The sequence below is a fragment of the Bos javanicus genome, chromosome 13 (assembly GCF_032452875.1).
Source record: "Bos javanicus breed banteng chromosome 13, ARS-OSU_banteng_1.0, whole genome shotgun sequence".
In the NCBI taxonomy this organism is placed as follows: domain Eukaryota; kingdom Metazoa; phylum Chordata; class Mammalia; order Artiodactyla; family Bovidae; genus Bos; species Bos javanicus.
The window spans coordinates 744,379-771,414 of NC_083880.1; the positions used below are offsets into that span (position 1 = coordinate 744,379).

The 27,036-nt window shown below is 38.1% G+C and overlaps 1 long non-coding RNA gene across 1 annotated transcript in view; it reads right to left on the reverse strand.

Moving 5' to 3' along the window:
- The window catches only part of LOC133258825 (uncharacterized), a 47,892-nt gene extending 23,149 nt beyond the window's left edge, over positions 1-24,743 (reverse strand). The window contains exon 1 of the long non-coding RNA XR_009740168.1: positions 24,634-24,743. This is a non-coding gene — a long non-coding RNA (uncharacterized LOC133258825). The remainder of the gene's footprint in view (positions 1-24,633) is intronic.
- Between the last annotated feature and the right edge of the window lie 2,293 nt (positions 24,744-27,036).

Sequence of the window (27,036 nt, forward strand, 5' to 3'; positions counted from 1 at the left end):
TCCTAGCTATTGTAAACAGTGCTGCAATGAACATTGGGGTACACTTGTCTCTTTCTGTTCTGGTTTCCTTTGTGTGGATGCCCAGCAGTGGGATTGGTGGGTCATGTGAAAGTTCTATTTCCAGTTTTTTAAGGAATCTCCACACTGTTCTTCATAGTGACTGTACTAGTTTGCATTCCCACTAACAGTGTAAGAGGGTTCCCTTTTCTCCACACCCTTCCCAGCACTTATTGCTTGTAGACTTTTAGATAGCAGCCATTCTGACCCATGTGAAATGGTACCTAATTGTGGTTTTGATTTGCATTTCTCTGATAATGAGTGATATTGAGCAACTTTTCGTGTGTTTGTTAGCCATCTATATGTCTTCTTTGGAGAAATGTCTGTTCAGTTCTTGGGCCTATTATTTGATTGGGTCATTTGTTTTTCTGGTATTGAGCTGCGTAAACTGCTTGTACATTTTTGAGATTAATTCTTTGTCAGTTGCTTTATTTGCTATTGTTCTCTTCCATTTGAAGAACGTGAAAAAAGAACTTTCATTTACTATTGGTGGGAATGTAAATTGGTACAGCCATTGTAAAAAGCAGTATGGAATTTTCTTCAAAAACTAAAAATAGAACTACCATATGGCCTAGCACTTCTAATCCTGTGCATATATCTGGAAAAAAAAAAAAACTAATTCAGAAAGATATATGAACCCCAGTGTTCACAGCAGCATTATTTACAGTTGTCAAGGTATGGAAGCAACCTATCTATATCCATCAGTGAATAAATGGATAGAGAAGAAGTGGTGGAATACTATTCAGCCATAAAAAGAATGAAAAATTTTCCAATGTGGATAGACCTGAAAGGTATTATGCTAAGTGAAATAAGTCAGAGAAAAACAAATATTGTATGATATTTTTTATTTGTGTTTTCTAAAAAAACACAACTAACTAATGAATATAATGAAAAAAGCATACTCACAAGTACAGAGAATAAGCGAGTGGTTACCAGTAGGGAACAGGAAAGGAGAAGCACAGTAGAGTGGTAAGGGATTAAGAGGCACAAACTATCAGGTATAAAATAAGCTGTAAATATATATTATACAACAGTATATAGTGTTTTACAGCAACTATAAATGGAGCATAACCTTTAAAAATAGAGAATCACTATATTGTACAACTGTAACATATAATTTTGTGCATCAATTATAATTCAATAAAAAATAAAATAAATTTTAAAAGAAAACACAGCAAAAGTTCTTGCTTATAGAAAAGAAAAAAGATGTTTAAATAAATAAGAAAGATAATCACCATATAGTTACACATGTAGTTATCATTTCCAGGATACTTCATTTTATTTTCTATATATTTATATTTCTGTCTGTAGTCATTTTTTATTTGCCTAAAGGAATTTCATTAAGATTTCCTATAGTGTGGATAAGTTGCAAGAGATTTTTTTCAGTTTTTGTTTATTTGAAAAAATATCACTATTTTACCTTCATCATTGAAAAATATTTTCCTTATGTACAAAACTCTAGGTTGATAGGATTTTTCTTTCCTTTTTTTTTTTTTTCCTTTTCTGGCATGGGGATTGGGGTGGGTAGGGAGGCTTCAGTATTTTCAAGATGTTGCACCATTGTCTTCCCTCTTGTGTTGTTTCTGACAAGACATCTGCTAAGTTAATTTAGTTTCCTTACACAGAACATGTTCTTTTTTTTTTTTTCTCCCTCTTGCTGCTTTTAAGGTTTTATCTTTATTACTGATTTAGAGCAATTTGATTATGCTGTACCTAGGTATACTTTTGGAGAAGGCCATGGCAACCCACTCCTGTACTCTTGCCTGGAAAATCCCATGGATGGAGGAGCCTGGAAGGCTGCAGTCCATGGGGTCACTGAGGGTCGGGCACGACTGAGCGACTTCACTTTCACTTTTCACTTTCATGCATTGGAGAAGGAAATGGCAACCCACTCCAGTGTTCTTGCTTGGAGAATCCCAAAGACCAGGGAGCCTGGTGGGCTGCCGTCTGTGGGGTTGCACAGAGTCGGACACGACTGAAGCGACTTAGCAGCAGCAGCAGCAGCAGGTGTACTTTTAAAAATATTTCTTGAACTTGTTCACTGAGCTTATTGGATTTGTTTTGTTTAACATTCTTCAAGTTGGGAAAAATGTCAACTTTTCTGTCTTTGAATAGCCTCGCCCTCTTTGGAGTCTCTGTTCACACATACAAGTAGGGCAATTGACTTTGATCCGTGGCTCACTGATGCTATTTTCAAGTTTGTCTTTCTTTCCTCCCTTGGTATTTCATTGTGGATAATTTCCACTGTTATATCTTTAAGTCTCTAACATTTTATTCTGCAATGTTGAATCTGCTGTTAATCTCATCCAGTGTATTTTTCATCTCAGACACTATAGTTTTTATTCCTAGATTTTTAATTAAATCTTTTGCATCTTTTATTTTTCTACTTACCTTTTCAAATGTATGGGAACTATGTCTATGTCCTTCTCTACTAATTCTAATACTTGTATCAGTTCTAGATCCATTTCAATGGATTAATTTTTCTTCTTATGATGAATATTACTTTTCTGATTATTTTCCTACCTAGGAATTTTAATTGGATGCTTCATACTGATTTAAATTTTACCTTTTTGGGGACGCTAAAATGTTTTATATTACTTGAAATATATTTGAATTTTATTCTGGAAGAAAGTTACTTGAAAACAGTTAGATTATTTTTTTAGAGTCTTGCTTTTATAATTTGGCATATTCATGGGATATTTAGTCTAGGGCTAAGTATTCCCAACTACTAAGGCCTACTACTGAGTACCTTCTAAGTACTGAACCCAATGTCTTGTCCTGTGAAGCTGGAGGTAGTTGGTACAGCTACTATTACCAGTCCTGAATGAACGCCAAACAAGGTTAATGTTAACCCTTTCATATGATTTTTTTCCTGACCTTGGGTAATTCTTTTTTATGCACATATTGATCGATGCTCTGCTGAATATTCAAGGGAGGTCCTCTACATATCTCCAGGGTTCTCTTTCTGTTCTTTTTCTGCAGCTCACCCCTTTACAGTGCTCTGTCAAGAGATGTGAAGCCAACTTATTCTCAGCTATCTCGCCAATTCACAGAATCTGTTGGACCCTCCTGGGTTTCTCCTTCCCTGTGCCAGAATATGGAAATATTCTCAAGGCTGTAAACTGGGCCCATTACAAGGCTCATCTTTTTTTGTTGTTGTTTTGTTTCATGTCTCTTAAGGATTACCATTGTTGGGTTTCTGATGCCACTGTCTTGAAAACCATCACTTGTCTATTTTTTCCAGTTGTTTCATTATTTCTGATGGAAAGGTAAATCTAGTCCTTTTATTTCATCTTTGCTAGAAGCAGAATAAGGAATAAGTAATTTCTTATTATAATTTAGCAAATGAATGAACTGAAATAATGGTAATAATTTCCTCAAGTGGTAAAACCAGAATTCAAACATAGATTTTCAGACTCCAGAGCATTAATTCTTGACCCCTACTCCCTACAAATTATGTAAATAGTATTCCAGAGCTTGCCACCTAGTTAGCACTCAACAAGTAGTCCTTATTTTAATATAATAACAAAAACTATTACATAGAAGTAAACAATTTTAATGGGACCAGAAATATGATTTTAAGGATCAGATTAGTTATATACAGGCAAGGGATTCTAGATCTTATAAACAAATTATATGAAATTTGTGAAAAAGTAAGTAATTCAAGTGTAGACTTTAAAAAATTGTTTTGAAATAGCTAAGTTTGACCAAGAAGAAATAGATCTAAATCCTAGCACAATGGATTCAGATTAAACTTTAAGAAGTTTTTATTTTTGAACATTTAAGAACTCTTGGGTTACTGAAGGTTGTGAATCTGGGATCTCTCTCTCTCTCTCTCTCTCTCTCTATATATATATATATATATAGAAAGAGATCTAAAATGGATTTCTCCAAATAGTTTTCTGCTGAAAGTCACTGTTTTTAATCTTATCAGAACTGATTTATGAGAAATGGGCCAACATTTCTGATTAGTTCAGTTTTGGGAAATATGTGAATGAGAGGGCCAGGTGATTATCAGAGTTAAGAGGAAAAAGGAAGGTAGATGTCACCAATAATCTATTGTCACATATTTTTTATTTTTAAAAATGGGCATCTTTATCATTTTGTTTCTGAAGCATGTATATAAAAGTTTGTACTGAATTAGTACTTACATTTCCCAAACCACAAAAGGCTGATAAACCTAGAAGTGGCATCTTAAAATCTCTTCTAGCCCTACGCTTCTATCTGATTAATTCTAACCATTTCTCATAACTTGCTGTAGCTGACAGCTAATACTTTGCATTTGCCAGCTGATAAAGTGATGTTTATTGCAAACCTTGAAGTAGAAAAGTATATGAAATAGCTCCTCTTTTTCATCCCTTGTTGCCTCCATATAGCTAGAGAAGCTTGCCTAGTGCCTGGTACAGAGTAGGTGCTACGTGCCTAATATTTCGCCCCTTATGTTTCTATAAATGAACATTTGAGGGGATGAAAATATTACTGGAGGAGAATATAATGTGAAATTTGAGAGAAAGGAAAAGAGTAAGGGAGGACAGTGTACCGTGGCTCGGAATAATTTAGCATTCACTCAGAAACAGGAAAACAGGCAGAAGGTATAGATAAAACAGTGGAGAATATAAGGAATCTGTTTTCCTTTTGGATCAAGTTAACAACTTATCAAAAAACCCTAAATGGAAGGAAATATTTAATAAGCATGGTTAGCCACCATATCAACTGACACACAGGACAACCTTTATTTTCAAAGTACTTTGGAGGCTACTGAATCAAGAAAAGAAATGCAAGGCTGAAGATTTCAACAGGATTGGGGAGCATGAAGGAGAGTTGAAAGTGGAAGTGCAGTCACTTGGTCGTGTCCAGCTCTTCGTGATCCCATGGACTTCCATATTCCTTTGTCCATGGAACTCTCCAGGCAAGAATACTGGAGTGGGTTGCCATTCCTTTCTCCAGGGGATCTTCCTGATCCAGGGATTGAACCTGGGTCTCCCGAATTGTAGGAAGATTCTTTACTGTCTGAGTTACCAGGGAAGCCCTGAAGGAGAGATAATTATATTTAAAAAGTAGATATTTCTGGATAAATGTTAGGTCAGGCTTGGACAACAGATGCCTTCCCCATCTTTGGTGATTCTATGTGACTCTAATGTGTGTGTGTGTGTGTGTGTGTGTGTGTGTGTGTGTTTTCTAATTTACTTACTAATGCTTTAAAAAAAATGTTTTGCATATTTAACATCAGTGAAACAGGAATTGAGTATGTAAAATACTCCAAATAGTTAAAGGACTATCTACATATTTTATCAGACAATTTTATGCAGTGAGCATAAATCTTCTATTACTTTTTCCTTTTCTTTAAAAAAAGAACTACTTTCAAATATTTTGTATTAACATCTCATGATTCTTCAGATGAGATTCAGTCTTTCTTTTGGAATTTATTACTAGTTCCGTTTGCAAGCCCACTGTTCTGAATGGATTTTAACTCACATCTGTAGTCCCCTTGTGTTTTTTTTTCACCTATTCAGGAAATAGAAATATGATTTTTGTAGGCAATGGTTTTGTTATCTGTAACTCCCAGAAGACACAGTTCCTTAGATATTCTAAGTATTTCATCACAGTCCCAACCAATGCACATTTAGGAGTGAACTGAGTGTCCACTTGAGCAAGATATTTCTGTGGTTGCAAAAATTATTCTGGAGAAATTACATTTTCCTCCTCCTTCTTATCATTTAATAGCATGCTTTGAAGTGCATACACTTTAAGGGGAGATACGCTCTCTGTCCAATGGGGTTATTGCTGAAAGGGCCCTCACTGACCTTTTTCCATCAAACCGACATCTACTCTTTGTCTAAACTCATTTTTTTTTAAAGAAATTATAGATGTATTTGACTCTGTATTGGAAAATAAATGGTATCCAGGGCTGAGTGACTTAGCAAACAAATGGTGCATGGAAATTGCAAAGCCATCTACTCTCTTGAATTGTCTCACAAAATTGGTTTAATGGGAACGAGATGACAATTAACTTTTTCCAATTATCATTTCTCTAATTCAACATTTGGTTGCTGAGTGTCAAAGGGAGCACCACAAATCATTCAGGGGTCAACAATTAAACTCCGTGACTAGAGTTTTAATGATCTCACTTTCTCTTTTTAAAATGAATTTGATAATCTTTTAATGTGCCTACTTCCTTTTTAAAATATCAGGGCTGTGGGCAGTGCCTCTCATTTATTCCAAAAACACAAGGGAAAGATAGCTTTAGATCCTATGGCTTCAAAGAACACTTATATCTTTGTCGAGATGAGAAGAACCGCTGAGAACATGGTGTTTGAGAACATGGTGTTTGAGATCAAGAAAAACTAGATCTGACTCTCAGATCTTTCCATCCTAGCTGTGACATAATAGGCAAGTTGCATAGTCTCTGGTTCCTATGTAACTGGCTGTTTTCTAGAGCTGCAATGAGGATTAGATGAACATGTAAAGTGCCTGAGAATGAATAAATTAACACATGTAGTGTCTGAGAAGGCAATGGCACCCCACTCCAGTACTCTTGCCTGGAAAATCCTATGGATGGAGGAGCCTGGTAGGCTGCAGTCCATGGGGTCATGAAGAGTCAGACACAACTGAGAGACTTCACTTTCATTTTTCACTTTCATGCATTGGAGAAGGAAATGGCAACCCACTCCAATGTTCTTGCCTGGAGAATCCCAGGGACGGGGGAGCTTGGTAGGCTGCCGTCTATGGGGTTGCACAGAGTCGGACACGACTGAAGCGATTTAGCAGCAGCAGCAGCAGCAGCAGTGTCTGAGAATGAATATCAATTCCTTCTGTTTTCATGGTAAAGCACATACTGTGAGTTTGAATCATGTTATCTGTCAGTGGTGGAAGAATCAGGGAAGTATCAATACATATCTTCCCAGATTTATGACTTAAAGTGATGTATAGGCTAATTTAATATTACAAGGAATATTGTCCTCTCTTAGTAGATGTTTTCCCAAGGAACTTGTATAATTCATCTTAGTATTTCTCACCCATCACAGTCCTAAAAGCAACTAACTGCTGTGGTACATATAGAAAAACTGGGAAAAAAAATATCTATTCCTTGAGCTAGAGCTTAGCAGATCCTTTGAATCTTGCTAGGCTACCTAGAAGCATGCTCTGATTCAACTCTAGGAGGTCCTAAAACCATACCCTATCCTCAAAATTTGCAATATCCAACATTTTGATGCCCAAATCAGTAAAACAGTTTGTGCAGACCATCTCTAAAATAAACTTATTTATAAATGACATATATGCTCTTCCATACTAACACAGTACACACATTTTAAAGTATAGATAAAAAACAAGTAAAATGGAAGTGTTAGGGGAAACACTAATTGAAACGACCCGTCCTAGCCAGACACCACAGTAACCATTTGTATGTTATTTTACCACAGGTGGTCCTGGTTAGGAACACAGAACGACAAGCCACCACTAACTAGAAGAATTTGGAAAAGATCAAAAGGAGATGCCAGTCCACATTTTCTACCAATTCATCTTTACTGAGCAGTGCTTGGTCCTTGGAAGGAAAGCTATGACAAACCTAGGGAACATATTAAAAAGCAGAGAATACTTTACCAACAAAGGCCCATATAGCCAAAGCTATGGTTTTTCCAGTAGTCATGTATGGATATGAGAGTTGGACTATAAAGAAGGCTGAGTGCTGAAGAACTGATGCTTTTGAACTGTGGTGTTGGAGAAGACTCTTGAGAGTCCCTTGGACTTCAAGGAGATCAAACCAGTCAATTGTAAAGGAAATTGGTCCTGAATATTCATTGGAAGGACTGATGCGGGGCAGTATTTTGGCCACCTGATGTGAAGAACTGACTCATTGGAAAAGATCCTGATGCTGGGAAACATTGAAGGCAGGAGGAGAAGGGTGTGACAGAGGATGAGATGGTTGGATGGCATCACCGACTCAATGGACATGAGTTTGAGTAAGCTCTGGGAGTCGGTGACGGACAGGGAAGCCTGGTGTGCTGTTGCCCATGAGATCACAACAAATTGGACACAACTGAGTGACTGAAGTGAACTGAACTGAGCTTGCATATGCTACCAGGAAGAGCCCTGAGTCAGAATGATTGGCCAGAGACAACCTAGAAACTAATCCTGTCACCATAGCACCCAAGATGGTGAGCCACATGGCAGAGCAGCCCTCCTGATTTCCCTTACCCTGCTGCTCTCCTCGCAGGTGCCCTGCCCAATAAAGTCAAGTCTTGCTGTCAGCACCGGTTTCTCCCCAGACGGTTGATTTCCAAGTGTTAGACAAGAGCCCATTCTCAGGCACTAGAAGGGGTCCCCCTTCCCAGGACAAGAGTTCAAGTCTTTTCTTGCCAAGTTCCAATAGATCATCCTGTGCGCTCCTTGGTGTGCCTTCCATGTGGTGTGAGACCTGTTGCTTTTCTTGTTGAAACTTGCCCCATGGTGGAGCACGCATGAGACAGGGCAGTGGATGCTGGAGACTAGCATTGCTTTTTATCGGCCATACCTACCGCGTGGCAGGTTCTCCTGACTTCATTTTACAGGCAGCTGAGTCGGGTTCCTTTACTTTGTCAACAAAGACTGGAGGAAACTGGACTTTTGGCCCAGGACCAGCCAACTCTTTTGTTGGCTTTATACTTTTCTAACCAAATATTACATCGTGTCCTTTGAGATTTACAAAACTGGCTTGAATTCCCACTCCGAGTCTTATGTAAATGTTCTTTCCCTCCTTAATATTTCCAAGTTTCCAAGGAGGGTTTATAGCCTCACAGTTAGCAGTTAGCCACTTTCTTATTTGTGAAATTCTGTCTTAGAGTTTACTCTTGTAACTCAACAGGGCTTCTCTTCTCTCACCTTGTGCCCCTCAGGGAGGATAGGGGTCACCAGCATAGGACACAATTGTAACAACAGAAGAGGGTGTTACACCACAGCACAGAAGAGCAGATGTTTATAATTAAATATTGCCATCCTGTGATCTTTATTTTTAGATTCCCTTAGTCCTTATCTAAGGACTGAAGGTCTTAGATATTCAGAGCTGAATTTCCTCTTAGATGTCTCTGACTTTTCACTAAAATGATATGTCAGTCTCTCTCAAGATTATCCATCCACCAACCACTATCTTGGGCAATTTTTCAGACGTGGATTACAGGATGGGGGGGGAGGGGCAAGACGAGACCTACCTGACAATACTTGATATAATAACTGTTGATCTTTATGTCTTTGATTGATGCTTTTGAACTGTGGTCAAAATTTTGTGGTGTTGGAGAAGACTCTTGAGAGTTCCTTGGACAGCAAGGAGATCCTAAAGGAAATCAGTCCTGAATGCTCATTGGAAGGACTGATGCTGAAGCTGAAACTCCAATACTTTGGCCACCTGATGCAAAGAGCTGACTCATTTGAAAAGACCCTGAGGCTGGAAAAGATTGAAGGTGGGAGGAGAAGGGGACGACAGAGGATGAGATGGTTGGATGGCATCACCGACTCAATGGACATGAGTTTGAGTAAACTCCAGGAATTGGTGATGGACAAGGAGGCCTGGTGTGGTGCAGTCCATGGGGTCACAAAGAGTCGGACCTGACTGAGAGACTGAACTGAACTGATCCTTGTGTCACTGCACTGAGGTGTCACAATCTATTGTGAAGTGAGAGCAAGTAATTTCTTACTATTGTACTGTGAATAATATTTATTATCAAGTGAGGATGGATTCAAGATTACTTCTGCAAAAAATATCATAATTAGTTCTTTGCATTGTAATATAAATTCTAGAGTGGGAGAGAGAGAGGTAGAGTTGCAACAAGTATGTTGAGAAGTGTGCATAAAAGTGGTACATCCATGAGAGTGTGCTCCTTATGTGAACATCAGCCTCATTAAGGCTTCAGCAGACAAGTGTTCTCACTTATTTAGACCAATGCATCTCCAATGTGGGGTCCGTACCCAAAGACATGAGCAAGATGATTCAAGGGGCAAAAAGGAAATATTACAGCTTATGTTGATATTTATTTTTATCTCATGGTTTTTAAATTTGTTTTTTGAGTGCATGTAATGTCACGTGCAGAAGGGTTAAAGCAAAACCAGAAGTACTTTGACATTTCTCCTATGAAGAGATGAGTCCTTGTCCCCTTCTCTGAATTTGAATTTACTTTATATTAATAGAGTGTGGCAGAGGAAAGACTATGCAACTCCCAGGCTAGGTCACAAAAGGCCGTGCAGCTTCTATCTAGTTTGCTGAAACATTTGCCCTGGCAAACCTGAGCCACTGTAGAAACCACTATGCTGTGAGGGAGCCCAAGTTATAAAACACCCTGATCTTTCGAAAGTATCAGCTGAGCTCAGACAAGGCACCAGGCATGTGATTAAAGAAGCCTTCTGATGATTCCAGACACAGGCAACTGAATTTCCCAATTGAAACTCCAAACATTACAGAGCAAAGAGAGACCATCATTCCCCATCCAAGTTCCTGATGCACAGGGTACATGAGCATAAAAAATGTTATCTTATATTATTAGGTTTTGTGACAGTTTTTATGTATTTATTTTTTTGTGACAGTTTTTAATGCAATAACTGATCTGAATAAAAATGTATAAATATATTAGTACATAGACAGATATGTTGTGATGGTATATGCAAAAAAAAACAAAAACAAAAAAACAATTTTTACTGATGGAGTTCAAGGCCAAAATATTTGAAGATTACTGAAGCTAGACATTAGATAGTGATCGTGGGCATACAGACACTAAAGATAAGAAGTTTGCATAACCAGATAGTCTAGTTTGATGCAACTACAGAGCTGAACAGCAAAGAGAAAATACAGTAAATTGGTCAAATAAGTGGTCAGAAATCAAACTGGACAAATGTAAGAATCAAAGTGTCCACAGAGTTTAGATACATGCAATTACATAGGTGAAGTCGGCAAAATATTTCAGATAATTTGAGGTGACCTGGAGACCCACAGGAAAATTTCAGTTCCATTAAGAGCTCCCATGGAATGTCTGTTAGGGTAGAAATGTAGAAATAAACATCAGGCCAGTGAGGAAGCGGAAGTCAGTAGTGAACGCACCAAACTGGAAATGAGGACTGAAAGTCAGCACTAAGTTAAGATTTTCTTGATCAGAAGAGACCTGTTACTTTCTCCTCCGACTCTGCACATTTCCTTCAAAGTATTAAGACAATTCACCCACCATAAAATTTACCCATTAAAAGTGTACAATTCAGTGGTTTTCTGTATATTCACAAGTTGTACAACTGTTATCACTATTTGATTCCAGAATATTTTCATCATACCCTGCCCCTAACCCACAAAAAAACCCTTTGAAAATATTAAAGTGGGAAGAATTGGAATTGATCTGTTTGGTTTTAACATTTTTTTATGCAGGTACAGTAGTCAAGACTGTGGTATTGACAGAAGAATCGATGTATAGATCAATGGGCCAGAATAGAGATACAATATGAATTTGATTTTGATAAATTTGTAAAAGTAGTTCAGTGGAAGAAGAAAAGCCTTTTCGATAAATGTTGTTAAAGCCATAGGCAAAACATTCATAAGCAAAAGAAAAATAAAATGATATAAAAACTTTAATTTAAACTTCACATTTTATTATGAAATTGCATCAAAACTGATCACAGACAAATATAAAATGTAAATCTATAAACTTTTAGATAAAAATTATGAGAGAATCTTTGGGATCTAGGGCTAAGCAAAGAGTTCTTAGACCAAAAAAAAATCATAAATTTGACTTCATTAAACACTGAAAAACAGTGCTAAGAGGATGTAAAGTTAAGCTATAGGATGGCAGAAAATATTTGTAAATCATACATCTTAGTCCATTCAGGCTGCTATAAGAAAAACACAGACTGTATGGCTTATAAAAAGCTGAAATTTATTGCTCATAATCTTGGAGGCTGAAAGTCTGAGATCAGGGGACCAGTAGAGTATAGTCAGGTCACATATCAAAGGACTAGTTAGTATCTAGACTATATAAAGACCACTAAAAATTCAAAAATAAAAGACCAAGCAGTCCAATTAGAATATAGTCTAAAGATATGAAGAAACATTGGTGCTTTGCAGCCTTGGGAGTTTACTCAGTGAAATTTGAAACTGGCTCCTGTTCTAGGAGATCAAAGAGAAGAGACAGACTACTCTAGATTCGTAGGTGTCAAGGTTTGTGGATTTTTTAAAAACATTTTTTAGTTGAAGCATAATTCATTTACAATGTTGTGTTAGTTTCATGTATACAGCAAAGTGATTCAGTTATACATGTACACATACATATGTGTGTGTGCTGGTACACATATATATTCTTTTTTAGATTCTTTTGCATTATAGGCTACTATAATATAGGCTACTATATTCAATATAATTTTTGTGCTATACAGTTCAGTTCAGTCAGTCATGTCCGACTCTTTGCAACCCCATGGACTCTAGCACGCCAGGCTACTCTGTCCATCACCAACTCCCAGAGCCTACTCAAACTCAAGTCCATCTCATTGGTGATGCCATCCAGCCATCTCATCCTCTGTCATCCCCTTCTCCTCCTGCCTTCAACCTTTCCCAGCATCAAGGTCTTTTCCAATGAGTCAGTTCTTCACATCAAGTAGCGAAAGTATTGGAGTTTCAGCTTCAGCATCAGTGCTTCCAATGAATATTCAGGACTGATTTCCTTTAGGATGGACTGGTTGGATCTCCTTGCAGTCCGAGGGACTCTCAAGAGTCTTCTCCAACACCACAGTTCAAAAGCATCAATTCTTTGGCGCTCAGCTTTCTTTATAATCCAACTCTCACATCCATACATGACTACTGGAAAAACCATAGCCTTGACTAAATGGACCTTTGTTGGTAATGTCTCTGCTTTTTAGTATGCTGTCTAGGTTGGTCATAGCTTTTCTTCCAAGGAGCAAGCGTCTTTTAATTTCATGGCTGCAGTCACCATCTGCAGTGATTTTGGAGTCCTCCAAAATAAAGTCTCTGACTGTTTCCATTGTTTCCCCATCTATTTGCCATGATGTGATGGGACTGGATGCCATGGTCTTAGTTTTCTGAATGTTGAGTTTGAAGCCAACTTTTTCACTCTCCTCTTTCACTTTCATCAAGAGGCTCTTTAGTTCTTCACTTTCTGCCGTAAGGGTGGTGTCATCTGCGTATCTGAGGTGCTATACAGTAGGTCTTTATTGTTTATCTGTTTTGTATATAGTAGTGTGTATATGTTAATCCCAAACCCCTAATTTAGCTCTCCCTCCCTCCTCCAGCTATTCCCTTTGGTAACCATAAGTTTATTTTTTGTCTTTATTTGTATTTTGTAAATACATTCGTTTGTATCATTTTTAAGATTCCACATATAAGTGATATTTTATGATATTTGTATTTCTCTGTCTTACTTCATGTAATATGATAATATCCAGATCCATCCATGTTGCTACAAATGGCATTGTTTCATTCATTTTATGGCTGAGTAATATTCCATTGTGTGTGTGTGTATATACACACACACAAACATATACCACACTCATCTGTTGATGGACATTTAGGTTGCTTCATGTCTTGGATATTGTAAATAAGTGAACATTGGGGTGCATGTATCTTTTTGAATCAGACTCTTCACCTTTTCCAGATATACACCCAAGAGTGGGGTTGTGTGATCATATGATAGCTCTATTTTTAGATTTCTAAGGAATCTCCATACTGTTTTCCATAGTGGTGGCTGTGTTAATTTACATTCCCACCAACAGTATAAGAGGGTTCCTTTTCCCTCAATACTCTGTTCAAGTAGGTGTTTGTGTTTAATAAGCAAAGAACTTACACATGAAGCTTTTCTTGGACTGTCACAAGATAAGTAGGTCTGCACCTGCCTGCCAGAATCTTAAGAATTTGTGTAGATGCCTTAACCAAGTTCAATCATGTATCCAGCCCAAATGGTCTCAATGACATGTTTGTCTCTTAAGGTTGTGACCTTGAAGTGGCTTCTAGTGCAGAAACCGTGGGTGAAACTACATTGTAACCATAAAGGAGGGAGTAAGCAGCCCAGTCCAGTGTTGAGCTTGACCTAGCAGTCATGTCCTCTCAGCGACCTCCTCCAGCAGGCATTGAATTAAAAAGATATACAGATGGCAAATAGGCACATAAAAAGATGTTCAACATCACTAGCCATTAGGAAAATACAAATTAAAAATCCAATGGGCTATCATTAGAGGACTATCATAATGACTAAAATAAAAAATATTGATAACACCAAATGCTGTTAACAATGGAAAGAAGTTAGATCACTCAGCTGTTGCTGAATGGAATGTAAAATAGTGTATCTACTCATGGAAAGAGTGTGTTAGTTTTGTAAAAAACCAAACATGCAACAACTATACAATCCTGCAATTTTATTCTTTGGTATTTGTCCCAGAAAAGTAAAGACTTATGTGTATACAAAAACCTGTACACAAATGCATATAACAACTTTATTCATAATAGTATAACACAAGGCAGATTTTCAACAGGTGAATGGCTATATACTTTGTTATATATCCACACTATGAAATGCTGCTCAACAATTAAACTATTGATACATGCGGCATTTCCAGGTGGCTCAGTGGTGAAGAATTTGCCTGCAATGCAGATGTGGGTTTGATCCCTGCTTAGCGAAGACCCTTTAGAAGGGAATGACAACCCACTCCAGTATTCTTCCCTGAGAAATCCTGTGGACAGAGAAGCCTGCCGGGCTATAGTCCACAGGGCTGCAAAGAGTCAGAGACAATTGAGCACGTAAGCACACGCTGATACGTGTCACAACCTCGGTGGATCTCCATGATATTATGCTGAAGGGAAACAGCCAATCCCCAAAGGTTTTATATGATATGATTCTACTATATAATATTCTTGAAAAAAATTTATAGAAATGGAGTACAGATTAGTGGTTGCAAGGGTTAAGGAAATGGAGGAGTTAGGAGGTAAGCAGGTGTGTCTATAGCAAGACGATTTGAGGGATTCTTGTGGTGATAGAAGCACTCTGTATCTTCCCTGTACCAGTGTCAGTATTCTGGTTGTGATACCGCATTACTGTTTTCTAAGATATTACCTTTGGGGGAAATTGGGTAAAATGTACAAAGGGTTTCTTTATATTATTCTTAAAACTGGATGTAAATCTACAATGGTGTCAAAATAAAAAGTTAAATTAAAAAAATATACAGATGGAACTGACATGCTTAGTTGAAGAATTGCAAGACACTTGAGCCTGGATTCGATCATGGTAGCGTCAGGATGATACAATGCTTGTCAGCTTGTCACTATACAACTCATTAAGTAAAGGAGGAAAAAGAACTAAACTTTCAGCCTCACAGGTACAAAGCTTTTGTGTGAACAAAACAAATTTTTTCCACTTATGATGCAACCCACTGAGACACTTAGCTTAGCAAAGCGAAAACAGAGTAGATTTTAGTCCCCAGTAGCTAACCACATGAGGACAACAAAAGCCCTTCTGATCTTAAATGACAGGGATTAGACACAGAACAGAAAGAGCAGTCATTTTCAGTCAAAGAGAATTGCCAATAAGAAAAGTGTTGCAAAGGAAGCATGAAATTTCAAGGGGGTTCTTTAGGATGCCATTGGTAGAAGACACTTTGCAAGGGCATTTGAACTAGCATACCTTGTTAAAAGTTCCTTCACTAAGCAGTGCACACAGGCTATTGGGGCTTTGCTTCTTTGTGACCCCATGGACTGTAGCTTACCAGGTTCCTCTGTTCATGATTTTAGGGTGGAGTTCAGTGAGAAAAATTAGAAAGTGTTTTAACAACATTCACACTCCAGATACTCATGTGGTATTCATATCTTATTTTTGCTATTTTAGTAAATTTATTTCTAAGCCCAGTCTTCCTCATCTGTAAAATATAAAAGTATTTTATATTATAAATATTCCAAAATATAATATTTTATATTATAATAAAAATTATACTATAAAGTATTTGGAAAAATGGAAAACGTGAAGAAATTCTCTATGAACAAGGATTTATTCCTGTACTTATATGTTCTTATATATCTACTCCTTATCTTCTCTATTCCTGATCTTATATGTACTCATATATGTACTTATATGTACTCAATAATGTTTAGAGTTATACTCAATGAAATTATCTTCTACAATTAACCGTGACAAGTATGTGTTGGAGTATTGTGTGTATCTTTTAAACCTGTGTTGTTTTAGTTGCAAACTCATAGACTAATTATAGAATTAAAGTTTTGTTATTGGTTCAAATAACTAGTTATTTCTGCTGTGACTGCCTATTATATTCTATACTGCAACTTGATTTGGGAGAAAGTTTAAAAGTTGCCTTTTTCATAGACAGACTTTTCTATTTGTGTTGCATTATAACAGATAACATTCCTGGTGTTCATACATTAGATATCGCACATCACCTGTGAAAGTTTTCTTGGATATATTTTCAGGACATTCTACTTTATTCTTTAAGTTTCAGTGAAAATGAGAAACAGAAAACCAAAAATTTAAATTTTATTTCTTATAAAAATAATATATATATATAGAAACAAAAGTTTAAATACAATGTTACAGTGCAAATGAAAAGTAATTATTGACAAGAATAATGGAAAGAAAAGCAAAAATAAACAAATGGGACTTCCTTAAAACTCAGATGCTTTTGCAAAAGCAAAGGAAACAATAAAACAAGAAGACAACCCACAGATTGGGGGAAATATTTGCAAATGATGTGACTGATAAGGGATCAGTCTCCAAAATTTACAAACAGTTTATGACACTTAATAGCATCAAAACAAACAAAAACTGGGCAGAAGGCCTGAACAGACATTTCTTTAAAGAAGACATACAGATGGCCAAGAGGCACATGTAAAGATTCTCATTATCACTAGTTATCAGAGGATGCAGATCAAAACTACAGCGAGACATCACCTCACCAGAATGGCCATCATCAAAAACTCCACAAACAACAAATGCTGGAGAGGGTGTGGAAAGAAGGGAACCCTCCTGCACTGTTGGCGGGAATGTAAATTGGTACACTCACTATGCAGAACAGTATGGAGGTTTCTTAAAATACTAAAACTAGAGCTACCATATGACCCTGCAATCCCAGTCCCAATCCAGAGAAAAATATGGCCCCAAAAGATACATGCACCCCAATGTTCATTGCAGCACTGTTTACAATAGCCAAGACATGGAAACAACCTAAATGTCCATCGACATATGAATGGCTAAAGAAGACGTACTTTGGCCACCTCATGTGAAGAGTTGACTCATTGGAAAAGACTCTGATGCTGGGAGAGATTGGAGGCAGGAGGAAAAGGGGACAACAGAGGATGAGATGGCTGGATGGCATCACTGACTCGATGGACATGAGTCTGAGTGAACTCCGGGAGTTGGTGATGGACAGGGAGGCCTGGCGTGCTGCGATTCATGGGGTCGCAAAGAGTCGGACACGACTGAGCGACTAAACTGAACTGAACTGAAAGAAGATGTGGCACATATACACAATGAAATATTATTGAGCCATTAAAAGAATGAAATAAAGCTATTTTCAGCAATATAGATGGACCTAGTGAAGTAAGTGAAGTAATTGAGTGAAGTAAGTCAGACAGAGAAGGAGAAATATCATATGACATCCTTTACAGGTGGAATCTAAAAAGATACAAATGAACTTACAAAAGAGAAAGAGACTCACAGACTTAGAAACCAAACTCATAGTTGCTGTGTGGGAAGGGATAGTTACGGACTTTGGGAAGGTCATGTGCACACTCCTCTATTTAAAATGGATAACCAACAAGGACCTATTGTATAGCACATGGAACTCTGCTCAATGTTATGTGCCAGCCTGGTTGGGAGTGGGGTTTGGGGGAGAATGGATACATGAATGTATATGGCTCAGTCCCTTCACCTAAAGCTATCACAACATTGTTAATTGGCTATACCCCAATACAAAATATTTTTGGTGTTTAAAAAAATTTTTTTAACTTGATTTCAGCTATTGATCTTTTTAATTTATCCAGATCTCAGGGTGCTTTCAGGTAGAAGACTTGTATTTTCATTTAGCAATGAGAAGTTTTTGCTATGATTTCTATGATTATTTATTTACCCTGTGGCTCCAACTCCTCATCTTCAGTTTCTGTTTTCTTTTTTGGGGGAACATCTATTATGTAGATGTTATATTTCCTAAACTGAACTTTGATGCTTTTAACTGTGCTTTAAAATAATTTTTCTACTTTACATCCATGGTTTTAGTATTAGCATTTTACCCAATACAGTAGCCAGAGTGAACTAGGCTTAGCATAAGTCAGGTCATGATGTTCTTACTCAAACCCTGTAGTGGGTCCCCATTTCTCTGAAAGCAAACACAATCAGTTCAGTTCAGTCACTCAGTCACGTCTGACTCTGTGACTTCATGGACTGCAGCAAGCCAGGCTTCCTTGTCCATCGCCAACTCCTGGAGCTTGCTCAAACTAATGTCCATTAAGTCAGTGATGCCATCCAACCATCTCATCCTCTGTCGTCCCCTTCTATGTTTCCCAGCATCTTTTCCAGTGATTCAGTTCTTTGCATCAGGTGGCCAAAGTATTGGAGCTTCAGCTTCAGCATCAGTCCTTGGAATGAATATTCAGGACTGATTTCCTTTAGGATGGACTGGTTGGATCTCCTTGCAGTCCAAGGGACTATCAAGAGTCTTCTCATTCTTTGGTGCTCACTCTTCTTTATGGTTCAACTCTCATGTCCATACATGACTACTGGAAAAACAATAGCTTTGACTAGAAGGACCTTTGTCGACAAAGTAATGTCTCTGCTTTTTAACATGTTCTCTAGGTTGGTCATAGCTTTTCTTCCAAGGAGCAAGTGTCTTTTAATTTCATGATTGCAGTCACCATATGCAGTGTTTTTGGAGTCCAAGAAAATAGTATGTCATTGTTTCTATTGTTTTCCCATCTATTTGCCATGAAGTGATGGGACTAGATGCCATGATCTTCAATTTTTGAATGTGAGTTTTAAGCCAGCTTTTTCACTCTCCTCTTTCACTTTCATCATGAGGCTCTTTGGTTCTCTTCACTTTCTAACAAAAGGGTGGTGTCATCTGCATATCTGAGGTTATTGATATTCCTTCTGGCAATTTTGATTCCAGCTGTGCTTCATCCAGTCTGGCATTTTGCATGATACACTGCATATAAGTCAAACAAACAGGGTGACAATACACAGCTTTGACACACTCCTTTCCCAATTTGGAACCCGTCTGTTGTTCCATGTCCAGTTCTAACTGTTGCTTCTTGATCTGCATACAGATTTCTCAGGAGGCAGGTCAGGTAGTCTGGTATTCCTATCTCTTGAAGAATTGTCCACAGTTCGTTGTGATCCACACAGTTAAAGGCTTTGGCATAGTCAATAAAGCAGAAGTAGATGTATTTCTAGTTGCTTTTTCTTTTTTTTTTTTTAATTTTATTTTATTTTTAAACTTTACATAATTGTATTAGTTTTGCCAAATATCAAAATGAATCCACCACAGGTATACATGTGTTCCCCATCCTGAACCCTCCTCCCTCCTTCCTCCCCATACCATCCCTCTGGGTCGTCCCAGTGCACTAGCCCCAAGCATCCAGTATCGTGCATCGAACCTGGACTGGCATCTCATTTCATACATGATATTTTACATGTTTCAATGCCATTCTCCCAAATCTTCCCACCCTCTCCCTCTCCCACAGAGTCCATAAGACTGTTCTATACATCAGTGTCTCTTTTGCTGTCTCGTACACAGGGTTATTGTTACCATCTTTCTAAATTCCATATATATACGTTAGTATACTGTATTGGTGTTTTTCCTTCTGGCTTACTTCACTCTGTTTAATAGGCTCCAGTTTCATCCACCTCATTAGAACTAGTTGCTTTTCCTATGATCCAGAATATGTTGGCAATTTGATCTCTGATTCCTCTGCCTTTTATAAATCTGGCTTGAACATCTGGAAGTTCTGGTTCATGTACTGTTGAAGCCTGGCTTGGAGAATTTTGAGCATTACTTTGCTAGCATGTAAGATGAGTGGAATTGTATGGTAGTCTGAATATTCTTTGGCATTGCCTTTCTTTGGGATTGGAATGAAAACTGATTTTTTCCAGTCCTGTGGCCACTGCTGAATTTTCCAAATTTGCTGGCATATTGAGTGCAGCACTTTTATAGCAGCACTTTTTAGGGTTTGAAATAACTCAACTGGAATTCCATCACCTCCACTAGCTTTGTTCGTAGTGATGCTTCCTAAGGCCCACTTAACCTCACATTCCAGGATCTGGCTCTAGGTGAGTGATCACATCATCACAGTTATCTGGATCGTTAAGACCTTTTTTTTTTTTTTTTTTTTGTATAGTTCTTCTGTGTATTCTTGCCACTTCTTCTTAATAGCTTCTGCTTCTGTTAAGTCCATACCATTTCTGTCCTTTATTGTGCCCATCTTTGTATGGAATGTTCCCTTGGTATCTCTAACTTTCTTGAAGAGATCTCTAATCTTTCCCATCCTATTATTTTCCCCTATTTCTTTGCATTGATCGGTGAGGAAGGCTTTCTTATCTCTCCTTGCTATTCTTTGGAACTCTGCATTCAGATGGGTATATCTTTCCCTTTCTCCTTTGCCTTTCACATCTCTTCCATTCACAGCTATTTGTAAGGCCTCCTCAGACAATCATTTTGCCTTTTACATTTATTTTTCTTGGAAATGGTCTTGATCACTGCCTCCTGGATCACTGATAGAGTGTCTGAAAAACTATGCATTGAGGTTTGTGACATTTGGAAGAGGCGGTGATCAATGCAGTCAATAATAGCCAATAAAATCTTACATGATCTTCCTCTGGTATCTGGCTTCACATCTTGCTACCCTCACCTTGTTCACCCTAATCCACCTCCATAGCCTCTTTGCTCTGTTTCTACCTTCCAAGGCACACTCCTGCCTTAGAGACTTTGTGCAAGCTCGTCCCTCTGCCTGGAACTGCCATTTCCCCAAGATACTCAGTTGCCCCACTCTCTACCCTCTCTCAAGTCTTTGCTTATATCTTAATTAAACAGTAAGCTGTCCCCAGTGGTCCTGTTTAAGTTGTAAAATCTTCCCCCTTCCCACAGTATTCCCAAGTTTCTTTTCATGCTCTTGAAAGTTAAAGTCACTCAGCCGTGTCCAACTTTTTGCGACCCCACGGACTGTATAGTCCATGAATTCTCCAGGCCTGAATACTGGAGTGGGTAGCCATCCCCTTATCCAGTGAATCTTCCTGACCCAGGAATCGAACCAGAGTCTCCTGCATTGCAGGTGGAGTCTATACCAGCTGAGCTACTAGGGAAGCCCTTCCATGTTCTTATTTGTTGCCTAATACTCTGATGTTTATCTATTTATTATGTTTATATTTATTGTCTTTCTCCAGCAGCTAGAAGGTCAGTTCTGAAGGACAGTGATCTGTATCTGCTTCCACTGGTATAACTGAAGAACCTAATATATACTATCAGAACGAGGCACATAGTAGATATTTAATTAATAGTCATTGACTGAATGTGTCTTAGAAAATTAAATGATTCTTTCTTCCAGTTCCTCAATGAAACATTTCATTCAATAGCTTTATTTTGAATTTACATGGATCCTTTCTTTTTCTCAAATTATTCATTGATCATAGTTTCCTATGTTTGTTTTACAACTGCAAAATCATCTCATATTGCTTTGAAAATAGTAATTAAAATATTTCAAAGTTCTTTTTTCTTCAAAATTTTTTAAGCAAAAAGGTGGATCTTATTTTCCAATTAATTCAGTTATTTTCATTTTAAGTTATATGGTGATATGCAATAATCAAGACTTGATTGTCACTGCCAGATATGTAAATCAACTTAGCTTAAGCAAAGAAAGGATTTTTCTCCTCTTCCTGCTGATGTAATTGAAAAGTCCATGTGTTTATTTGGCTTAATTTATGGATGAATCATCTATCTCACTCTCCATCTTCTGAACACTCTATTCACAGGAGCAAGATGCCCGGGGTACATGGGAGTCTTTCCAAGTAATTGCAGCAGAATCGTTTCAGTGAAGATTTGATTGTCTTGCCTCAGGTCACATGACAAATCTTAAGCCAAATTTTGTGGCCATGTATTTGAGATTCTCTGACTCTTTTAGACCTGTATCATGTGTTCCCAGGTGAAAAGAGGTAAAAGATGAGCACCCTAACCTAAACTATGTGAATTAAGTTCTCTCAAAGAGATACTGATATTGCTTTAAGAAAGGGAAGACAAAAGTTGTGCATCAGACCTAACATCTGTGTATTTTGAGGAAAACAACTGATTCTTAATTCTTTTGTCAAATAGTTCAGCTAGAAGTTTAAAGTTACAGAAGATCATTTATCTGCATGGAAAGCCACCTGAGTACAACCAGCAAACTATTTTATTAATTACTTTCTAAATTAGTTGAAGCAATGTCTTCAACTCCTATCTGGGCAGATTTATTTGTGGCTCAACAGGATTCCATTTACTCTGTGAGTTAATTTTTATCATCTATCATAAATACTGCTTGCTAAAAATGAGACTAAAGTCATAAGTTTAGCTGTTCAAAATGTTTATTCTTACTTCTTTAAATTCATGCTAGTCAAAATTTTTCCTGGAGAGAAGTAATACCTAAGTTTCTGATAAAGATGGGGAGGAACTAACACTATAATTATTTCATTTTAAAAGGATAGGGCTTCCCTGGTCGCTCAGCAGTAACGAATCTGCCTGCAATACAGGAGACACAGCAGAGGTGTGAGTTTGATCCCTGGGTCAGGAAGATCAGGATGAAATAGGAAATGATGACTCACTCCAGTATTCTTGTCTGGAAAACCTTCTGTACAGAGGAGCCTGGTGGATTACAGTACAGGAGGTCATAAAAAGTCATAAAAGGATAAGGAGTAAAGCAGATGACATAATGATAACATGATAGTAATACTTCTACTAATAATTTTACTGTTGAATATTCTTAATTCTTTCAAAGTGTTTTCACTCATAGTACCAAATAACTTGTTTTCTCATCTCATGAAATCAGCAGGACAAATATCATTGTGTTTGTTTACTGAACAAGGATACCGAAGGTCACGTAGGTAAACATAACACATATAAACCATCACATATTTGCTCATGTTGTACTCAAGATCTTTATGTCTCTACCTCACCTGTTTGGATTATGAGCTTCACAGGGGTGGATATCTTGCATTTATTTTTGTATTCCCAGATCCTAGCCAGTGCCTGGCATATGTCAGATGACTAGAAAAAAGTTTTCAAAGTAGAATTTAATTGCCTGTGGTCACAAAACTAAGTCACATAAAACTGGGATTAAAACCAAGTTTTTGTGCTTTTCAGTACAGCATGTAAATGGCTCATTAAATTGCAATCAATGTCACATATGTTTCAGAATAAATGAATACAATAACCTTGAGTGGGTCTAGCGAGATGCCATCCAACAAAGAGTGAGTCAGGGGTCCCAGCAGAAAGTAGATGACACACTCAAGCTGAGTAAATGGGGAGGGCTGATAAAAGGACTATTACATTATTATTATAAAGGTCAAGGAAGAAGACAAAGGAGAGTGCAGGACACTGGGCCAAGTGATCAGAACTGGGAGTTTCTACCACTCCTAGAACTGGAGAGGTAAAGAGGAGCTCCTGGAACCCATGGGGAGAGCATCACATAAGGGCAACTAAGCAGGAGTGGGCTCTTCAGGAGATGGAGCCAGCTAACTCACAGAGATCTAGGAGGCAGGGGACAGGAGAATAAACGCCCTGACTTCACTTTCCTTTCTTCCTCGCATTGCATCCTGGTGTGTACCACGGCAGAAGCCAGAAAATGAAGAGAAAGATATTTTTTTTTAATTTAAATTTATCTTAATTGGAGGCTAATTACTTTACAATATTGTGTTGGTTCTGCCACACATCAACATGAATCTGCCATGGGTGTACACGTGTTCCCCATCCTGAACCCCCTCCCACCTCCCTCACCGTACCATCCCTCCAGGTCATCCCAGTGCACCAGCCCCAAGCATCCTGTATCCCGCATCGAACCTGGACTGGCGATTCGTTTCTTATATGATATTATACATGTTTCAGTGCCATTCCCCCAAATCGTCCCACCCTCGCCCTCTCCCACAGAGCCCAAAAGACTGTTCTATACATCTGTATCTCTTTTGCTGTCTCGCATACAGGGTTATCCTTACCATCTTTCTAAACTCCATATATATGCGTTAGTATACTGTATTGGTGTTTTTCTTTCTGGCTTACTTCACTCTGTATAATAGGCTCCAGTTTCATCTACCTCTTTCTGTTGATAAATCTGTCCAGATTAACACCCGGAGGGCCAGGGCGGAGGGCAGGAAGGAGGATGGGGAGGGGGTTCGAGGAGGTCGACAGAAGACAGCGCAGAGCACCTGTCGCCCCCAGCCTTCCGGGACAGAGTGAAGCTGCCATGAGCACTCAGTCTCCGCCTGCTGGAGACTGGGGAAGCCAGTGTACTCGGAAGGGTGTGCTGTGTTAACGAGGCTGGTGCCACGCTTTGGAAGAGTGACTCGTTCTTGTCGAGGAGCATAAACAGATGGGATCCGCGGTTTAACTCACCACGTCCATGGTGTGCGGCTGTCAGTAGCGGCTACAGTCCTGGGTTCCAGAGAGTTGCAGGCCGTAATCTGCACTGCAGATCTTCCAAAGAACAACTGGCATACTCTTTGCCCAGTAACTACAGGCACAATCTAGCCACACTGCTAGTATCAAAGGATATTCTTCATTAATTGATTATGACAGTGCATTTACCCCTCTTTTTTTGAGAGAACAAGATACTTATTCAAAGATTGTTCTGACGATGAACTCCAAACAACACACACCACAGAAGCCAATGAATCAGTTTGGTCTATTGCTTCATGAATAGATTCTTCTGTGTGGTGTGTCCAAATGAGTCCGAGCTTGAAAATTCTCAGCACCGCTCACCCAGCAGTAGTCTCCCCTTTAACTTACTTGGCATGACTTTTCCTCTTGGACCATGATGATCTCAGCTGTGTTGGTGTGCAACGTGTGCACACAGAATATTAAGGAAGTGATCTGAATAAATCTCTTTCAAGCAAAGGGTCAGACTCAAGCTTCTGGCAACAATGTCTAAAAGTGGGATGAAATACATCTGGTTCCACCACTGTATGACCCTGTGAACTTGTTACCTCTGCAAAGTTGGGTTTTTCCATCTATGGATAGGAAACATTTATTTTCCGTTCCTGCATCCCCAGGGTTTGGAAGTCTCTCAAGTGCTACCTAATTATAATATAACTGCATAATACATAGTTATTAAATAATCTATAGTTATTAAACATCAATTTTAAATATTTGAAAGGGTTTACATTTGCCTTTTGTTTACTCCAGAATAGTGCCTGGGGTTCATGAAGTAGCAATGTCTTAATTAAAATAAAGGAAATGTGCTTTTATTTTAACCAGTCAGGAAAGTTGCATGATAAAGGAAAAATTACTTTACTTTTAAGATTTAGACTTTCTTTCTATGTGAGAAATAAGGGTAATCAGAATTTATTTGCTGAATTTTCTCTAGAACCAGAAGTGCTTTTAAAAAAATGAAGTCATAAAAATGAAAGTTACTTTTTAGGTTAGTGCAGATGATGAGTCATAATATTTGAAACATCAGTTTATTTTCATGTTGCATAAATACTGTTGTGTTACTGTTGATCAATATTAGAGTCAGGATTCTAATCGGTGAAGATGGAATCTTTCAGCATTTCTAAAAAGAAAATATGAAATTCATGACCGAAGTGACTTCGGTCAAGGGGAAGAAACTTGGATTTGTAAAGAGAAAGAATACTAAAGACTTATATATATATATATATATATTTAAGTTTTTAATAAGTTTAGCAAAATTTCGGTTTACAAGCTAGGGGTATGTGTACTCATAATTTATCTATTGCTGCTACAATTGTGTGTTATAAACCACTTCAAAACCCAGTGGTTTAAAAAAGCAGACATTTATAATTGCTTTTGAGTATGGGGTCAGCTGGCTTGGCTGGACACACTCATGTCTGCAGTCAGCTATGGGTTGGGAGGCAACTGTGTTGACCTTGGCAGGGGTCTAATGCATGTTTGGAGGTGGACTGGCTCTAAGCTGTTTTGGATAGGTTCAGCTGGAATGACTAAGCTTTTCTTCATTGGTTTCTTCCATGCATCTAGCAGGCTAACTGGGGCTTATTTTCATCATGGCTATACAGGGTTGAGGCTTGGGCTCAAAAGTGGTCTATTGCCACTTCTGCATTTTTTTTTTTGGGGGGGGCAAAGCAAGTTACAATGCTGGGCTAGATTGAGGGGTAGATAAAGACTCCACTGCTGGATGGAAGAAGCTCCAAAATCACACTGCAGTGTACAGCCACAGGGGGAGTGAGAGAACTGGGGCCATTTTGGCATTCGGCCTTCCATACTACTCAACCTAAATTGTCTTGTGAGCAATAAGCAAGGGCTTATAAACATCTGGAAGGTTTCAGAATTTTGACATTGCTATGCCAACATGCCACTGCAATAAGCGATCTGCATGCACAAAGCCAAATTTGTACTTAGAGGGATAAAACATGTCATCTATTTTTATGGATGTACAAGTTTGGCCGACTTACATTTTCTAACATCTGGAGTATTTCACTTGTGCAACCTAAGCAATCAAATAAGATACAGTAACTGGTGGTGTGACACCTTTCTCTGCCACCTTTATGACAGGATAATTCTTAAGACTATTTATTTTATGTATTGGATTTAATTTTCAGAATAAACATATGTCATTTTCTGAAAACTTCCATCTCACTTGCTTATTTTTTAGAGGGAGGAAAGTTATCTTTACTTAATCATATTTGGAAATGCAGGCCTTTGTACAAAGGGTGGTTATATAGTGCAATCATTCATAGCTTAACACTAAAAGGTGAGTGTGTAGACGGGGAAGCTGGTGGATTATTTGCAAGTCTTTGCTTCTGCAGTGTAGACACTTTCTTC